This window comes from Sciurus carolinensis, chromosome 2 (assembly GCF_902686445.1).
Source record: "Sciurus carolinensis chromosome 2, mSciCar1.2, whole genome shotgun sequence".
NCBI lineage: Eukaryota > Metazoa > Chordata > Mammalia > Rodentia > Sciuridae > Sciurus > Sciurus carolinensis.
In genome coordinates this window covers 964,832-982,369 of record NC_062214.1, presented here as the reverse complement: position 1 = coordinate 982,369, position 17,538 = coordinate 964,832, and positions in this window count along the sequence as shown.

Genomic DNA, 17,538 nt, shown 5'->3' with positions numbered 1-17,538 from the left:
CACTTGGAGGACTTTCCCCAGCCCTCCAGGGGCACCTCCCCCATTCCCCATCAGCCGCACCAGCTCAAGATCCACCTCGTCAATCCTTCCAACAGCGGGCAAAGGCCAGGACCCAGACTCTCTCCCAGGTGGGAACCTGCCTAAAGGCTGGGTGGATTAGTGAGGAATGGCTGCTCCCTGCTCAGCGAGACAGGCCCCGGCTTCTAGCAAGCTGTGGAACCACTCGAAAGGCCCTGCCTGTGAGCTTGTGAGCTTGGCAGAGTTGCTTGATCTCTGTTCTCCAACTTCCACTAGGGAGAGGAACGGCAGAGATGATCCAACATTGAGTGCTCTGGGAAGCTGTGTCCGTGCCCAGTGCACATTTGTGGAGTGAGTGGGTGAGCGCTGTGTGCTCTTTGGAAGGTTCTAGAAGTCTAGCCATAACAGGCCTCCCTGGATGCCATGCTGAGTGTTCATGCTCAAGAACAAAGACACAACATGGCTAAGTGATCCTGGGAGCATCAGGCCTTGCTCTGGGGCTGGGAGGGAAGCCAGAGAGGAGCAGCAGGGGTCCAGCTCTTGTCTCCCGCTGGCTTTCCCATCTGACTGTGTTCTGGAGGGTTGTCACCTGCCACCAGTGTGTCCTGTCCCCAGGTGTGAGGAGTCCTGGTGAGAGCCCTGTCTTCCAGAGGCCACTCTGGCTGCCATGCTGTCGGGGGGTGGAGCACTCCCTGCCCCAGCTGAGGCTGCCGCGAGCAGGGTACGTGGGGCAGTGGAGATCCCATGGGTCCTGGAGGTTGACATGCTTGGCAAGGGGCAGGGGGGCTGCCTCCATGGGGTCCAGGACTCAGGGCTGCGGGAGGGGATGGGAGGCCAGAAGGTGCAGAGCCGGCATTGGCGAGGGCTCTGAAGGTTAGGGTGAGTCTGGGGATGTACAGGCGTCAATCTGCAGTCGAGGGTCAACCTCCACCCAGAGCCGGGTCTAGGGCCTGGTGCGTGGCGACCTGAAGTCATCAGTCAGAGGCTCCCTCCCTGCGGGTGGGCTGGACTGGAGTGGGACTGGGGGCCAATCAAAAGAACCTCCGCGAGCCTCTACCAGCTCTGAGAGGCTGGAGGCAGGGGAGGCAGGGCACAGGGGTGGGCCTGGCACAGGGGTGGGCCTCCAAAGGGCATCTGGGGAAATCCACCTGCTGGGCCAGTGTGGACTTAGCAGGATCCCACGGGATTAAAAACACTTGCTGGCGAGGCCAGTTTTTGGTGCGACGCTGCCACCTGCTGCCCTGAGGGGAGATTGCAGTGCAGCTTCCCTGGCCCCTCGCCGCCCTGCACAGATTGGTGGGGCTCACCCTAGGAGGAGGAGAAACCTGCTGTCCCTGCTTTCCTGTGCTCCTGTCCTCGGCTGGATGCTGCCTGGCTGGCGAGGGCAGGGGCGCCTCTGAGGCTGGGAGTTGCCTGCAGGTGCCGAGGCAGAGCCCCAGCCTGGCCCTGCTCTGGCACCTCTCCCGGGCGGGGGCAGGGCGGGGCAGTGGGCGGTGGCTCTGCTCTGAGGCACCTTCCTGGCTAGTTGCTTAGCCTCTCTGGGCTGTGGCCAAGCAGGGTCATCTTTGTGGTGCCCATGGCCTCACCTCAGCCCAAGGTTCCCTCACCTCCCTGCAGCACCACCACATGACAGCAGTGCTGGCCCTGGAAGCATGGCCTACGTGGCCACCCCGTGGCTGCTGCTGGGGTCTAGTTGCCACGTCTGAGGAAAGGAGGGTCGGTGGGCAGGCGGGGCCTGAGGTGCAGTGGAGGGAGCCCCTTGACAGGCAGGAGGCCGCGGGTGTGGAGAGCGGGCGGGGTGCACAGAGTGCCTGCAAGGGCCCTGGGGAGGCGCGTCCTTGTCTGCACGGTGGAGGGTGCCCAGCCCCGGAGACACCGCGAGCACCTCAGGGCTCCCATCCAGGCGGCCGCCAGCCCAGGCAGTGTCCCCACACCACCCAACACGAGAGTCTTCTAGAGAATTCAAGGAGAGAAGGAAGGGCAGCCTGGCAGAGGCCACGGCGCAGCCCTGAATACCCACATGGCCTTCTGGGGCCTCGCCTGCTTCGGGTGGTGAGGCTGTCTGAGGTGAGAGCTGGTGCTGGTCACTCCTGGCTGTGCCTGTGGTTTTCTTGTCAAATCCCTGAAACGTTCGCACAGAAGGCTGCACTGGCCAGCGCTGGCCAGGAAGGAGAAGCACAGGCTGGACGTGCCCAGAGGATGCTGACTCCAGACCTCTTCCTCTTTCTACTGATTGTGCTACATCCCAAGCCTACTTTGAGTTGTTGTCTTTTCCTGCGATCGTTCCTCATTGTGGAAGGTGAGCGTGCGTCTGGCTGGGCTCATTCCCTGGGGCAGGCTCCCTGGGACAAGGCTGCGCCTGGGCTCGGAGGGCCTCTGAGGGAGCAGGACTGGCTTGGCTGTTCCCTGGGACCTGACGGTGCAGGCGAGACCCTGCCCCAAGCCCCATTGTTCTGGTGGGGGCTGGCCTCGGAGGTGGACTGACTCAGGTTAGGGCCCTTTTGCCAGGTGCCCCTGGAGGGCGCTTAGAGAGCCACATTCCTGCAGCCCTTCTGGGTGCCCCTCCCCACTCCCCTGGGGAAGAGGAGAAGAGGTGGAAGCTCCTCACTCGCCACGCCTGGCGTTCCTGCACCTGCGTCCCTCCTGTCTGCCCGCTCCCCTCCAGCAGCACTGCAGCCAATTGCGGGGGCTAGAGGGAGGTTTTTGGTTTTGCCTTTTTAGAAGACTTCACTGGGACCAGTTCACACACTGCACAGTGCGCCCTTTGTGGTTCAGAGTTTCCTAGCCTGTGAGTTCAGTGTTGTGCAAACGTCACAATCTGCGGTGCGACGTTTCCACCACCAGGGACGAGGCCCTGCATCCCGGTTGCCCCGTCCCTCCCTAGCCCAGCAGGTGCTGCCGACTCTGTTTCTCTACTCACCTGCGGGACCGTTCGTGCTGGAATGGGTGCTGTGGCTGCTTCTCTGACTTTGGGGTGTTTCAGGGGATGCTTTAGCGTGATGCCAGACACCAGGACCCATGTAAGATAGTCCCCTGGTACTGCCCACCTCCCAGAATTACTGGTGACCCCAGACAGTGGCCCGCAGACTGAACCTTCAGCATCCTTCGCAGGAGCCCAAGAGAAGATGCAGCACACGTCAGCACCATGAGAAATACCAAGTCCGTGGCCCATTTTTAGAACACAGTATTTAGCCTTAAATGTAAGATGACTGGGGATGTAGGAAAGGGGGCTGGAGGGAAGAGCAGGATGGAAAGGTCAGGCGGTTGACCCCAGAGTGTGAAGAGTCAGAGTCCCTGACAGACAGGAGGGGAGAAGGAAGCCCCCCACCTGACCAGCAGAGATAAACTGTGGGTGCCACCAGAGAACCAAGGGAGATGGGGACAAGTAAAGGTGTGTTTTTTTACCTAACCAGGAGGCAAATCTGTTGATGACAAATTCTCTCAATTTTTGTTTGAGAAAGTCTTCATTTCTTTAAAACTACTTAAGATCATTTCAATGGATCATTTCAGTTTTTTCTTTAACAAATTAAAAATTAGACTCCACTCTCTTCTTGCTTGCATAGTCTCTGGAGAGAAATCTGGTGTGATTCTTATCCTTATTTTCTATGGTAAGGAGTTTTTCCATCTGACCTCTTTCAAGATTTTCTCTTTGCCTTTGAGTTTTGTGCGTGGCTTGAATAGGATGTGCCTGGCATAGATTGTAGTATTGATCCTGCTTGGCCTTGTCTGAGCTCTCTGGATCTGAGTTTCACAAAACTACCCATTGTCATTGCTCACATATTTCTTCTGTCCCTTTCTCCTGTTCTTCTCTTCCCTATCAGGCATGTGGTCCTTCAGTTAAGTCTCAGTGCTTTAGAGAGCCTGTCCTCAGGACTGGGAGCACCTCAACTTCATTTTGTTTTCTCTTTGGGGGAGTCTAGAACAGCAAAGGAGAAGGGGTTGTGCCTCCTTCCCCAGCGTGGCAGGCAGGCTAGAGGGAGCTGGAGTGGGCATCCCTTTCCCTGGTTAGTTAGCTCTGATAAAACCCCACCCGGGGGCTGGGCTGAGGCTCAGTGGTAGAGCACTCACCTGGCACATGTGAAGCACTGGGTTCAATTCTCAGCACCACATACAAATAAATAAATAAATAAAATGAAGGTATTGTGTCCATCTACAACTAAAAAAAAAAAAAAATGTATATTTAAAAAAAAAAAACCCATCGGGGCGGGCCCCAGCGAAGAGTCTGTCTTGGGGGTGGGGCTTGGTAAGAAGAGGACGCTGTAGCCTATTTCAGTGTCCGCTTTGCCCCTTCTGCCGAAGCACGGGGGGATTTTTCTCCAGTGTCTACGGGGAGGACCCGGGAGGGGCTGTGGAGGTAAAGTTAGTACAGGTGAGCCCTCTACACCTGGTCCTGCCGACCTGCGCACGCTGAGCCTCAAGTGTGGTGTTCTTGCCTGGCCTGGTTCCCAGGGAGGTTGCTCGCCTGGTGGACTGTGACCCTTCACACCTGCCCGTCTGTCCCTAGTTTGGGGGCAGCATTTGCCTGAGACTGCAGCACCTGGTGGACCTAAGGGTTGAGGCTGGCTTGTCCAGCTGTCTAGGGGAGGGGAGAAGATCGCGCTCCTGGGTGCTGGGCGGGGGCTTTCCTCCTTGCTCCCCTCTGGGTGTGTGGCTTCTTGGCTTTGTGACTTGATGCCTTCAACTAGTCCTGGACACTCGTGGCCATCAGCTCTCAGCACCGAAGCCCTGTTCTCAGCCTGCCTGGCTTCCAGGTGCAGCACGCTGGCCCTTCTCCCTGCCTCTGGCCGTCTTAGCGTTTCTTCCTGGGCCCTTTTGGGTTCTCACACTTCGCTCCAGCTCCATAGGTTTGCTAATTTTCTCCTTAGCTGAATTTTCTGTCAAAGGCTCTCCCTACCCTTACCATTCATTTTGTTTCCAGCGCTGACTTTCCGTGTTTTTGCAGGTCTCTACTGAAACCTAAATCTCGCCTTCCCTTCCGAGACGGCGCGCAGTCAGGTGTCTGCCTGTCCCTCTGCCTTTGCCAAGCCCCTGCCGCGGCGCACGGGGAGTTGCTGCCTTTGTCCTATTTTGAGGTTCTTCTGCAGAAATTATCAGGGGCTCTTTTGTTCCCCAGTAGGATTTGCTCACTTCTGAAGAAGTGGGCACCAGGGACCCGGGACCACCCTTGTCCGGCCACTGCAGGTCTTTGGGATTGGGTCATCTGCCGCCTTGTGAGCCTGCCATTCACACTGGCCTCTAGGCAAAGCTCTTTCTTGTCCCAGCTTCCAACATGGGGCCACCAGCCCCCCCCCCCACGAGGCCTCAAGCACCCGGATTGGCGCCAGCCCTGGGAAGCCGCATCCTGAGGCCCCGTCTCAGCGCTGTCCTTCAGAGCTGGCGCCTTTGCAGAAGTTCTCCCAGGGGCGTCTTCTGGGAGCGGCGGGCAGCCGCTGCCCTGGTCCTGGGTGCAGTGGGGACACTCAGCTCTTGCTAGGAATGTGCTGGGCAGACTCAGAGCAGCAGAGGGAGCCAGAGCCGCCCCCTACCGGTCAGGGAGAGCAGGATAGGGCGTCCGGCCCCTGGGCTCGGCTGTGCTCCGGTGAGCAGGCCCCAGGTCCTGAGGAGGGGTGGATGTGCGTGGTGGAGGTGCAGTCCGCAGAGGCCAGGCGGGGCTGCCCCTCCTCGCTGGCTTTCCTGGGCGGGGGCACCTGGAGGCTGTGCAGGGTCCAGCCAGGGAGGGCAGCCAGGCTCCCACAGCCCCTCCCTGTGTCTAGTCGTGGGTGGTGGGACGTGGCTCCCCTTGGTTTGGGGAGGGGTGTGCCTCTGGGGCCCCTGGAATGGCCTTTGGCCTGGAGTGGGGTGGGTCTGGACGTTCCTGCGTCCCAGTGCCCGCCCGCACCCTGGCTGGCAGGGTGACCGGAGCCAGGGCCCATCTCTTGCTGCTCAGGAGGGAGGCCTGCTGACACTGTTCCGTGCACCTTGCCCAGGGCGTCTGAGACCCGCGCGGGGCCCTTCCTTCCACACCCACCCAGCCCCATCATCACCCCGGCTCCAACCTGCGCCTGCCTTGGTGCCCTGCCTGTTCTGCTGAGAGCTGCCTCCGTTCCTCCCACCGCCCAGGACTGTGGCTCCCCTCTGGGTGGTGGCTTTCTGCCCCTCCCTGCACCTGGGCTGGCCCGTGACCACCTTGCACGCAGCATGGGAGCCCATGCCAGTTCTGGGTGTGGTGGCCTCTGCCTTCCAGCCTCCAGTCCAGGTCTCCTGCTGAGGAGGAGGTGGCCTGGCCCAGTACCTCCTCAGACCCCAGGAGTGTTAGTGATGCTGCCTGGGACTTCTGACACAGCCCAGCCCTGACCACAGGGAGCAGACCAGCTGCCCCCTCCGCCCTGCTCCCATTCGGGACCCCCAGAGTCTTGAGCAATAAAATGGCAGTTGTTTTGGGTCACCACGTTTTGGAGGCTTGTTACTGCGGTAGGTGACCAGCTGGTCTCCTGTAGTTGACTTCCCTGAACGATGTGACCTGTGACCTGTGAAAACATCAAACCTTACCCTTCTGCAGCAGCCACCCTGGCCCTCTGTGGTGGCCGCCTGTTGCCCTGAGCGGAGCGGCCACCTCCTCCCATGCAGCCGGGCCTGTCCACCTCTGCATGTGGTGCCCTCACCTCAAGGGCTCCTCGGTAGAGTGCTCCCCGTGTGGCCTCCTCCTCCCCACCCCAGCCCCTGGGTGGGCCTCAGGTCTGGTGCTGCTACAGACTCCCCTTCCTGTGTCAACGGCCCCACCACCTCCACCCTAGGAGCCTGCTCAGGACTGTCCCTGCAGGGAGTCATGGGGGGGCGGGGGCCGTGGGCTTGGGCAGTCCTCCTTCTGACCTCCAGGGGGCAGCAAGTCCCTGGCTTTGCACCACTGCGGCCGATTCCAGGCTGGGTTTTGGGGCAGCAGGAGTGCAATGGTGGAGTTTTCTTTGACAGTTCTTGAGGTTGGATGGCAGCCCTGGGCCCTTGGGAGCAACTGGGATGCTGCCAGGTGGCGGCCAGTGCTGGGCTGTGCTGGGTGGACCACAGGGAGGGTGATGAGGTGGACCTGCCCTCCGCCCGCAGCACCCTCAGGCCCCTGGGTGCAGCAGCGCTGCCCCTGGTGAGCTCCGGGCGGACACTTCAGATGGGAATCCCAGCGTGGGAGAGGACACGGAGGAGACAGGGAGGGGCAGGCTGTGGCTCACATGCTGGGGCTGGGTCACCAGGAGGGCCAGGCGTCGGGCGTAGGAGATGGCCTCCAGGAGGAGGTCGGGCACGCTCTTCGCTGGCTGGACCCCCAGCTCTCTCCTCACCTGAGGTGAAGTGAGTGAACCAGCGTCGCAGCACCTGCCTGTGGGATGCACCCCTGCTGGAGGTGCAGTGTGGACCCCGTCCCTGCTCTGCTCTGGCCTCCCGAGTGTCCTCCCAGAAGCTCTGCAGGACTGAGTTTCCCACCCATAACATGGGTGTGCAGCTCCATGGGGCCACCGGAGACTTGGCAGCCCCTTCTCCTTGGTCCGTCAGCTCCCGTCAAGCCTCTTTGGACTTACAACAGATCCCTGCAGTGGTGCAGGGCCTGATTATGGGCCAGAGGGCATGCCATTCTGTGGGCACCTGAGATGGTGGGCAGTCTGCCCTTCACGTTAGCTACACAGACCTGGGTCAGCTGCCTTATGAAGGGTCCTCCCGACTTGGCAGGGAGGTGCCACATGGTGTGCCACCTCCACCAGCCTCCCTGCCTCTCCTTACCTGCAGGGGCTCTGGTCACCTCCACCAGCCTCCCTTCTTCCCTCTCACCTGCAGGATCTCTGGCCACCTCCACCAGCCTCCTTGCTTCCTCCTCACCTTCAGGGGCTGCTGTCCACCTCTGCCAGCCTCCCTCCTCCTCGCCTCTTTGAAGTGAGATTTGGGCTCACCTCCACCTGTTGTCTGGATTCCACTTCTTTCCGTGGTCCACGCTGCCGGCCCTTGGGGAGTTTCCACTGCGACTAGCGCCGCCCCAGGTCCACCCTAGAGGAGGATCGAGACAATCCCACTACTGTCAACCTGAGCCTCAGGAAAGGAATGGTCGTGGCAGAGGAAATGAGGTGTGTGTGAACACGTGGTGCCCTCCAACAGGTCCTGCAAGAGAGCCTGCTGCCTTGGGGCCTAGCCTAGGACCCCCTTTCCCCCTCCACCAGGAGGATCTCCCTCAGCCCTGCCCAGCCAGGAGGACCCCCCAAGGGCTGGTCTAGGAAGGAGGTTGGCACAGTGGTCAGCTGTGGTGGCGCCACCTGGTGGTGATCATGTGCACAGCGCCCACCTGCTCAGAGCCGATTTGATACTGGACAAATTTGAGTGATTTTTAAGGACAGGGCAGGAGATCAGAACTCTGCACAGCTCCTGCAGAATGTGAGGCTGGGGGACGTGGAGACGAGGCACACAGCACCACAGTGCTCTGCAGGACACCCACCTGAGCCCCACACTCGTGCAGGTGGTGAGTGACAGGCAGTGCCTGTTCCGCTCTTCCTTGGGTGGTGGCAGGGGACCCTGCTGCCCCTCAGTTCCCGGGGAGCAGCTCCATGGGATCTCGGCCACTGGCTGCCTGAACACTAGCCAGCCCAGTGACTGTGGAGCTGGGCACAAGCAGGTGGAAGCCCAAGCCCCTCTGCTTGTCCGCTGGGAGGCAAAGCCTGATCCCAGTTTCACGGGCTTTCTGGTCAGGCCTCCTCCTGGTAGCGCTGAGGCTGCTGCTGATCTGGAACCCCTGCCTGGTCTCCCTCGCTCCCCTTCCCTCTTCCTCCCTCTCCCTGCAGAGGAGCCTGTGCCTTGGAGACCACGGGATGCCGCTGCCTTCCGGGATGACCTGGGGCTCTGTGTCTCTGCAGCTCTGCCCTGGAGGCCTGGAGAGAGCCACTTGCCCAGCCCAGGACAGAGGGCATCACAGGGCTCTCTGCTCCACCCATCCACTTGGGGGAGCCCCGAGGGCCTGGGGCTGTGGCTGGCCCCACTATGGGCACAAAGAGTGGCTCCTGCCTACAGTTGCTTGTGGCCCTTAGGAGGCTGGCTTTGATGGCAGTGTTAGTTGTCCCCTGTCACAGGACTGACGGCATCTCTCCCAGGGTCCAGCGAGCCCTTCTGGGGGAGGGCTGAGTCAGGGCACGAGGGGTCTCCCCCTGGGGGCCGCTTCAGCCCAGCTGGAGACGCTCAAGTGCTGGCTGGTGGTGCGTTCCGACCGCTGTTTCCTCCTGGGGTCCCTGGCAGCCTTCTCCCCTCCGGGCAGCCCCTGCTCCCTGCTCAGCCCCCCGGGCCTCGCCGAGGCCCAGGTCGGTGGGCAGTGGAGTGGGGCGGCCGGTGGATGAGGGTGGCTTTTCACTGTCACACTCACCCCGGGCTTCCCCTCGCTGAGAGCTGGAGCACACGACACCACCTTGGAGAGGCATTTGTCACTTCTCAGACCAAAACCAGGCCAGTAGAGCCCCAGCAGTTAGTGTCTCTGGACCTGAGGGCTCCTGGTCCCTCTCCCGCTGGGGCCGGCTTGCCACGGGCCCTGGCATTGCACTGGGAGGCCACGTGTGGCCGGGGATGTGGCTGTGGGTCCTCTGCTTTGAAGAGCTCACGGTTTAAATGATAGGACAAGGGTCTGTTTTAGAGCCCAGAACACAGGCCACCTCTGGCGTCTGCCTATGGCCGCCCACCCTCAGGCACTGCGGCAGGCAGGCTCTCCTGAAGCCTCTTCTCTGTGTGGAGAGAAAGGGCTCGACTGGTCCAGGTGTGGGACTCCCTCTCTGCCTGCAGGAATGCTCCTGAGAGTGACCGGCAGGAGGCTGGCAGTAGAGGGAGCCTTGAGCTGTCACCTCAGCCTCCTTGCCCAGAGGGAAGCCAGGCGCTGCCTCAGTGCAGTGTGGGAGGAGGCGGCTGGGGACCACCTGCAGGCTCTGGCTGGCAGACCCCAGCTCGTCTGAGCCCCGGGCCTGGACTGGACGCCTGGCTGGGAGTCCATTTCAGCTCCACCCTGCTGGCCTCCTCTGCACACGGGAGCGCTGCACTTACCCAGGCCTGGGAGACAAGGCTGCGAGAAGCGGGAAGCGCCCGTAGAAGCCACTGGTCCTGGGTGCTGCCCACCAGGTCCACTGGGCCGCCAGGCGCCCTTGCTTGAGGTTGTTGCTGATGGACCTCCTCTGTCCCCAGAGGGCGGGTCAGAAGTTGTTCCAGCATGGAGGGACGCAGAGGAAAAACGAACGTCCCGTGTCTGGTCAGGACTTGCTGGTGCTGTGTGCTCGTGCGTCCCGGATCCCAGATGGCCAGGCCACTGCCCTGCTGGGTTCTGGGCGAGGGCGTGCCCTGCCTCCCTTCCTTCCCCAGTGCACGAGGACGGTCACTGGTGGAGGCACGGCCAGCTCGCGGGAGCAGCCACGTGGCCCAGGCAGAAGGGCCTGTGCATGGTCCACGCTGCGGCAGCACCTTGGGGTTCACAGAGGGTCTGCCTCACGTCCTAAAGGTGAGCTGGGGCCACTGTGACTCACGGTGTGACGCCTGGCCCCTGCTCACGTTAGCGTCCACCATGCCCCGAGGGAGCCCAGGTCAGTGTGTGCCGCTGGCCGAGAGGCCTTGCTTCCCGTAAACCAGACCCTGTTGCTGTTGCAGAAGCAGGCGTTGAGGAGGCGTCCGGCACCGAGCGTCAGGCCCGGACCCCTCCACCTGCACTGGACGCGGGGCCGAGCAGGTCAGGGAGTGGACTTTCCCTGGCGTTTGAGGGTGGGGTGGAATCCTTCCCTGAGGGACTCTGCTCCGGGTGTACACTCCCCACCCCCCTGTCCAGGCTGGGAGGGTCTGAGGGATACTGACCCTGAGGAGAAGCAGCGTGGGTGGGGGTCTTGGGCCCTTGGCCTCTCCTGAGACAGAGGGACCTGAGCCTGGACCCCAGGTGATGGGCAGGCCGGATCACACCTGCCAGGGCTTCTGGCCCTGGAGGTGACTGAGTTCTGGACGGGCCAAGTTCTGCTCCTGGCGGGGCCCACCCCGTGGGCTGCAAGGGGCAAGAGGCTCCAGCAGCCTCCCCTATGAAGCCTCTCCTGTCAGCCTCAGGCCCCAGGAGGGCGTGTGGGGAAGAGCGGGGTGGCCTGGGGAGAAGGCTCTTGCCCAGGGACAGCACAGCCCCCAGGAGGACGGGGAAGGCTGGACTTAATTGGGGGTGGCCAACTCCTGTCCGCAGGGCCAGCAGGGGCCCGAGGACCCTATGGAATTGCCTGGTCTTGGGTGAGCTCATCTGTCCAGGGTCTCGGGCTGCAAGAGCGACCATCTAATCAGACGCCCAATTGGAAAAGTCCCGTTATTATCTAAGAAGCACAGTCGCCACAGGCGGCGGGGGTGCCGCGCCCTTCCAACACAGCACCTGTGGATCTGGTCTCTGGCAGGAAAAAGGCAGAATAGACACCTCTCCTCTCTCTGGGGGCTGGGTAGGGGCCGGGTGGTGCGGCCACATGTCCTGTGGGCAGGGTCTGTGTCCTGGCTCGGTGTGCCCACCCTTCCACGCTGGGCCTGGGCCAGATCAGCGCAGCTTCATCTGGACTCCAGAGCAGGCTGAGCTGGCTGGGAGACGCTCCTGTGCGGAAACGCAGGGCATGGGGTGCCATCCAGAAACCCTGCGGCAGAGCCAGGCAGCTGCTGCGGCCCTGGGCCTGGGGCGGAGCCCTGAATGCGCCGTGGTGTCAGGACCACACTGAGCCTCTGGCCTGAGTGAATCTCCATGATCAGAAATGATAAGAGCGGAGAAGCACAGGAGCCGGGGCTGGACTCCCACCTGCGCCCGACCGGGGAGGCCTCGGGGGCACAGGCGGGGGCACAGGCAGAGAACAGTGGACACAAGCCCAGGATACTGGTGGGCGCGGGAGCTGCTCCCACCCTGTGAGTGTCCCCTGCCCAGGGTCCTCATGGGAGCTGCACCCACCCCCTGAGAGTCCCCAGCCCAGGGTGCAGGTGGGAGCTGCACCCACCCCTGAGGGTCCCCTGCCCAGGGTGCTGGTGGGAGCTGCTCCCACCCCTGAGGGTTCCCTGTCCAGGGTGCAGGTGGGAGCTGCTCCCACCCCCTGAGGGTCCCCTGCCCAGGGTGCAGGTGGGAGCTGCTCCCACCCCTGAGGGTCCCCTGCCCAGGGTTCTCGTGGGAGCTGTACCCTCCCCCTGAGGGTCCCCTGCCCAGGGTGCGGGAGGGAGCTGCTCCCACCCCCTGAGGGGCCCCTGCCCAGGGTTCTTGTGGGAGCTGCACCCACCCCCTGAGGGTCCCCTGCCCAGGGTGCTGGTGGGAGCTGCTCCCACCCCCTGAGGGTTCCCTGCCCAGGGTGCTGGTGGGAGCTGCACCCACCCCTGAGGGTCCCCTGCCCAACGTGCAGGTGGGAGCTGCACCCACCCCCTGAGGGTTCCCTGCCCAGGGTGCAGGTGGGAGCTGCACCCTCTCCCTGAGGGTTCCCTGCCCAGGGTACAGGTGGGAACTGCACCCACCCCTGAGGGTCCCCTGCACAGGGTGCAGGTGGGAGCTACACTCTCCCCCAGAGGGTCCCCTGCCCAGGGTGCAGGTGGGAGCTGTACCCACCCCTGAGGGTCCCCTGCCCAGGGTGCAGGTGGGAGCTGTACCCTCCCCCTGAGGGTCCCCTGCCCAGGGTGCTGGAGGGAGCTGCACCCACCCCCTGAGGGTCCCCTGCCCAGGGTGCTGGAGGGAGCTGCACCCTCCCCCTGAGGGTCCCCTGCCCAGGGTGCTGGAGGGAGCTGCACCCACCCCCTGAGGGTCCCCTGCCCAGGGTGCTGGTGGGAGCTGCTCCCACCCCTGAGGGTTCCCTGTCCAGGGTGCTGGTGGGAGCTGCACCCACCCCCTGAGGGTCCCCTGCCCAGGGTGCTGGTGGGAGCTGCTCCCACCCCTGAGGGTTCCCTGCCCAGGGTGCAGGTGGGAGCTGCTCCCACCCCTGAGGGTTCCCTGTCCAGGGTGCAGGTGGGAGCTGTACCCTCCCCCTGAGGGTCCCCTGCCCAGGGTGCTGGAGGGAGCTGCTCCCACCCCTGAGGGTTCCCTGTCCAGGGTGCAGGTGGGAGCTGCTCCCACCCCTGAGGGTCCCCTGCCCAGGGTTCTCGTGGGAGCTGTACCCTCCCCCTGAGGGTCCCCTGCCCAGGGTGCGGGAGGGAGCTGCTCCCACCGCCTGAGGGTCCCCTGCCCAGGGTTCTTGTGGGAGCTGCACCCACCCCCTGAGGGTCCCCTGCCCAGGGTGCTGGTGGGAGCTGCTCCCACCCCCTGAGGGTTCCCTGCCCAGGGTGCTGGTGGGAGCTGCACCACCCCCTGAGGGTTCCCTGCCCAGGGTGCAGGTGGGAGCTGCACCCACCCCTGAGGGTCCCCTGCCCAGGGTGCAGATGGGAGCTACACTCTCCCGCAGAGGGTCCCCTGCCCAGGGTGCAGGTGGGAGCTGCACCCACCCCCTGAGGGTCCCCTGCCCAGGGTGCTGGTGGGAGCTGCTCCCACCCCCTGAGGATCCCCTGCCCAGGGTTCTCATGGGAGCTGCACTCTCCCCCTGAGGGTCCCCTGCCCAGGGTTCTCGTGGGAGCTGCACTCTCCCCCTGAGGGTCCCCTGCCCAGGGTTCTCGTGGGAGCTGCACTCTCCCCCTGAGGGTCCCCTGCCCAGGGTGCTGGTGGGAGCTGCTCCCACCCCTGAGGGTTCCCTGTCCAGGGTGCTGGTGGGAGCTGCACCCACCCCCTGAGGGTCCCCTGCCCAGGGTGCTGGTGGGAGCTGCTCCCACCCCTGAGGGTTCCCTGTCCAGGGTGCAGGTGGGAGCTGCACCCACCCCCTGAGGGTCCCCTGCCCAGGGTTCTCATGGGAGCTACACTCTCCCGCAGAGGGTCCCCTGCCCAGGGTACTGGTGGGAGCTGCACCCACCCCCTGAGGGTCCCCTGCCCAGGGTTCTCGTGGGAGCTGCACTCTCCCCCTGAGGGTCCACTGCCCAGGGTTCTCGTGGGAGCTGCACTCCCCCTGAGGGTCCCCTGCCCAGGGTACTGGTGGGAGCTGCACCCACCCCCTGAGGGTCCCCTGCCCAGGGTTCTCGTGGGAGCTGCACTCTCCCCCTGAGGGTCCCCTGCCCAGGGTTCTCGTGGGAGCTGCACTCTCCCCCTGAGGGTCCCCTGCCCAGGGTACTGGTGGGAGCTGCACCCACCCCTGAGGGTCCCCTGCCCAGGGTGCAGGTGGGAGCTGTACCCACCCCTGAGGGTCCCCGGCCCAGGGTGCAGGTGGGAGCTGCACCCACCCCTGAGGGTCCCCTGCACAGGGTACAGGTGGGAGCTACACTCTCCCCCAGAGGGTCCCCTGCCCAGGGTGCAGGTGGGAGCTGTACCCACCCCTGAGGGTTCCCTGCCCAGGGTGCAGGTGGGAGCTGCACCATCCCCCTGAGGGTCCCCTACCCAGGGTGCAGGTGGGAGCTGTACCCACCCCTGAGGGTCCCCTGCCCAGGGTGCAGGTGGGAGCTGTACCCTCCCCCTGAGGGTCCCCTGCCCAGGGTGCTGGAGGGAGCTGCACCCACCCCCTGAGGGTCCCCTGCCCAGGGTGCTGGAGGGAGCTGCACCCTCCCCCTGAGGGTCCCCTGCCCAGGGTGCTGGAGGGAGCTGCACCCTCCCCCTGAGGGTCCCCTGCCCAGGGTGCTGGAGGGAGCTGCACCCACCCCCTGAGGGTCCCCTGCCCAGGGTGCTGGTGGGAGCTGCTCCCACCCCTGAGGGTTCCCTGTCCAGGGTGCAGGTGGGAGCTGTACCCTCCCTCTGAGGGTCCCCTGCCCAGGGTGCTGGAGGGAGCTGCTCCCACCCCTGAGGGTTCCCTGTCCAGGGTGCAGGTGGGAGCTGCACCCACCCCCTGAGGGTCCCCTGCCCAGGGTTCTCATGGGAGCTGCACTCTCCCCCTGAGGGTCCCCTGCCCAGGGTACTGGTGGGAGCTGCACCCACCCCCTGAGGGTCCCCTGCCCAGGGTTCTCGTGGGAGCTGCACTCTCCCCCTGAGGGTCCCCTGCCCAGGGTTCTCGTGGGAGCTGCACTCTCCCCCTGAGGGTCCCCTGCCCAGGGTACTGGTGGGAGCTGCACCCACCCCCTGAGGGTCCCCTGCCCAGGGTTCTCGTGGGAGCTGCACTCTCCCCCTGAGGGTCCCCTGCCCAGGGTTCTCGTGGGAGCTGCACTCTCCCCCTGAGGGTCCCCTGCCCAGGGTACTGGTGGGAGCTGCACCCACCCCTGAGGGTCCCCTGCCCAGGGTGCAGGTGGGAGCTACACTCTCCCGCAGAGGGTCCCCTGCCCAGGGTGCAGGTGGGAGCTGTACCCACCCCTGAGGGTCCCCGGCCCAGGGTGCAGGTGGGAGCTGCACCCTCCCCCTGAGGGACCCTTGCCCAGGGTGCAGGTGGGAGCTGCACCCACCCCCTGAGGGTTCCCTGCCCAGGGTGCAGGTGGGAGCTGCATCCTCCCCCTGAGGGTTCCCTGCCCAGGGTGCAGGTGGGAGCTGCACCCACCCCTGAGGGTCCCCTGCACAGGGTGCAGGTGGGAGCTACACTCTCCCCCAGAGGGTCCCCTGCCCAGGGTGCAGGTGGGAGCTGTACCCACCCCTGAGGGTTCCCTGCCCAGGGTGCAGGTGGGAGCTGCACCATCCCCCTGAGGGTCCCCTACCCAGGGTGCAGGTGGGAGCTGTACCCACCCCTGAGGGTCCCCTGCCCAGGGTGCAGGTGGGAGCTGTACCCTCCCCCTGAGGGTCCCCTGCCCAGGGTGCTGGAGGGAGCTGCACCCACCCCCTGAGGGTCCCCTGCCCAGGGTGCTGGAGGGAGCTGCACCCTCCCCCTGAGGGTCCCCTGCCCAGGGTGCTGGAGGGAGCTGCACCCTCCCCCTGAGGGTCCCCTGCCCAGGGTGCTGGAGGGAGCTGCACCCACCCCCTGAGGGTCCCCTGCCCAGGGTGCTGGTGGGAGCTGCTCCCACCCCTGAGGGTTCCCTGTCCAGGGTGCAGGTGGGAGCTGTACCCTCCCTCTGAGGGTCCCCTGCCCAGGGTGCTGGAGGGAGCTGCTCCCACCCCTGAGGGTTCCCTGTCCAGGGTGCAGGTGGGAGCTGCACCCACCCCCTGAGGGTCCCCTGCCCAGGGTTCTCATGGGAGCTGCACTCTCCCCCTGAGGGTCCCCTGCCCAGGGTACTGGTGGGAGCTGCACCCACCCCCTGAGGGTCCCCTGCCCAGGGTTCTCGTGGGAGCTGCACTCTCCCCCTGAGGGTCCCCTGCCCAGGGTTCTCGTGGGAGCTGCACTCTCCCCCTGAGGGTCCCCTGCCCAGGGTACTGGTGGGAGCTGCACCCACCCCCTGAGGGTCCCCTGCCCAGGGTTCTGGTGGGAGCTGCACTCTCCCCCTGAGCGTCCCCTGCCCAGGGTTCTCGTGGGAGCTGCACTCTCCCCCTGAGGGTCCCCTGCCCAGGGTGCTGGAGGGAGCTGCACCCACCCCCTGAGGGTCCCCTGCCCAGGGTGCTGGTGGGAGCTGCTCCCACCCCCTGAGGGTCCCCTGCCCAGGGTGCTGGAGGGAGCTGCACCCTCCCCCTGAGGGTTCCCTGCCCAGGGTGCTGGAGGGAGCTGCACCCACCCCTGAGGGTCCCCTGCCTCACTGCTGTGGGAGCTGAGCCTGGCTCTTTTCTTCCCTCTTCCCCTGGCGAGTGGCCCTGTCCCTTTGTGCCCTACCATTGACCGTGACCCAGTCCAGATGGCACTATGTGCATCACCGGCTTGTAAAGTCAGCCAGAGGCCGCCTTGCCCTCCCTGGAACCGTCTCTCTGCCACTGTGCCCAGGAGGAGCAATCACGGGCTTCCTTCTGGCCTTCTGCCCACCACCTCACCCTCTGTGTCCACGGGCTCTACGCGTCATGTGGAAAGATAGCTCCCCTCAGTGGACAGCTGGCCCTTCGGCCAAACTGGGCAGAGAGGAGGTCTGAGGACCCAGAGGGGCAGGCTGGGCTACGGCCAGCTCAGCAGAGCAGAGGGGGCCTCCCTCCTCTGGCCTCCCCCTTCTCCGGGCTGCCCTTCCTCCCTCCCTGGGTCTTCTGGGCCTTGTCCCTCCTGGGTGTCCTGCTGAGTCGTGGGGTCTTACACAAGGGGAGAAGACAGAGGGAGAGTAAGCCCCTGAGGGGTGCACCAGGGGCTCAGATGGGACTGGCCATTCTCTGGGTCCTCAGAGCCATGACCGGTCCTCCTGTGTCCTGAGCTTGGCCACAGAGGAGTCAGCGAAGGGCAAGTGTAATGGCCATGCGCTGATCCCACGGCCTGTTTCCTCCTGGTCAGCGGGGCCTAGGCCTTGGTCCCCCAGCCCTGCCTTCTGAGGCTCCTCAGGCCCACCTCTCATGTGCTCTCAACTGTGACCAGGGACAGTGAAGGCCTTGAGAGACTGGCCCTCACCCCACAGCCTGTGGCTGCAGCCACGCCTGCAGAGGTGGGCAAGGGTGTGACTGAATGGACGGGCTTCGTGTCCCTATTTAGGTGCTGTCAGCCTGTGCTGGGGACAGGCCTGTCTGGTGGTCCCATTAGA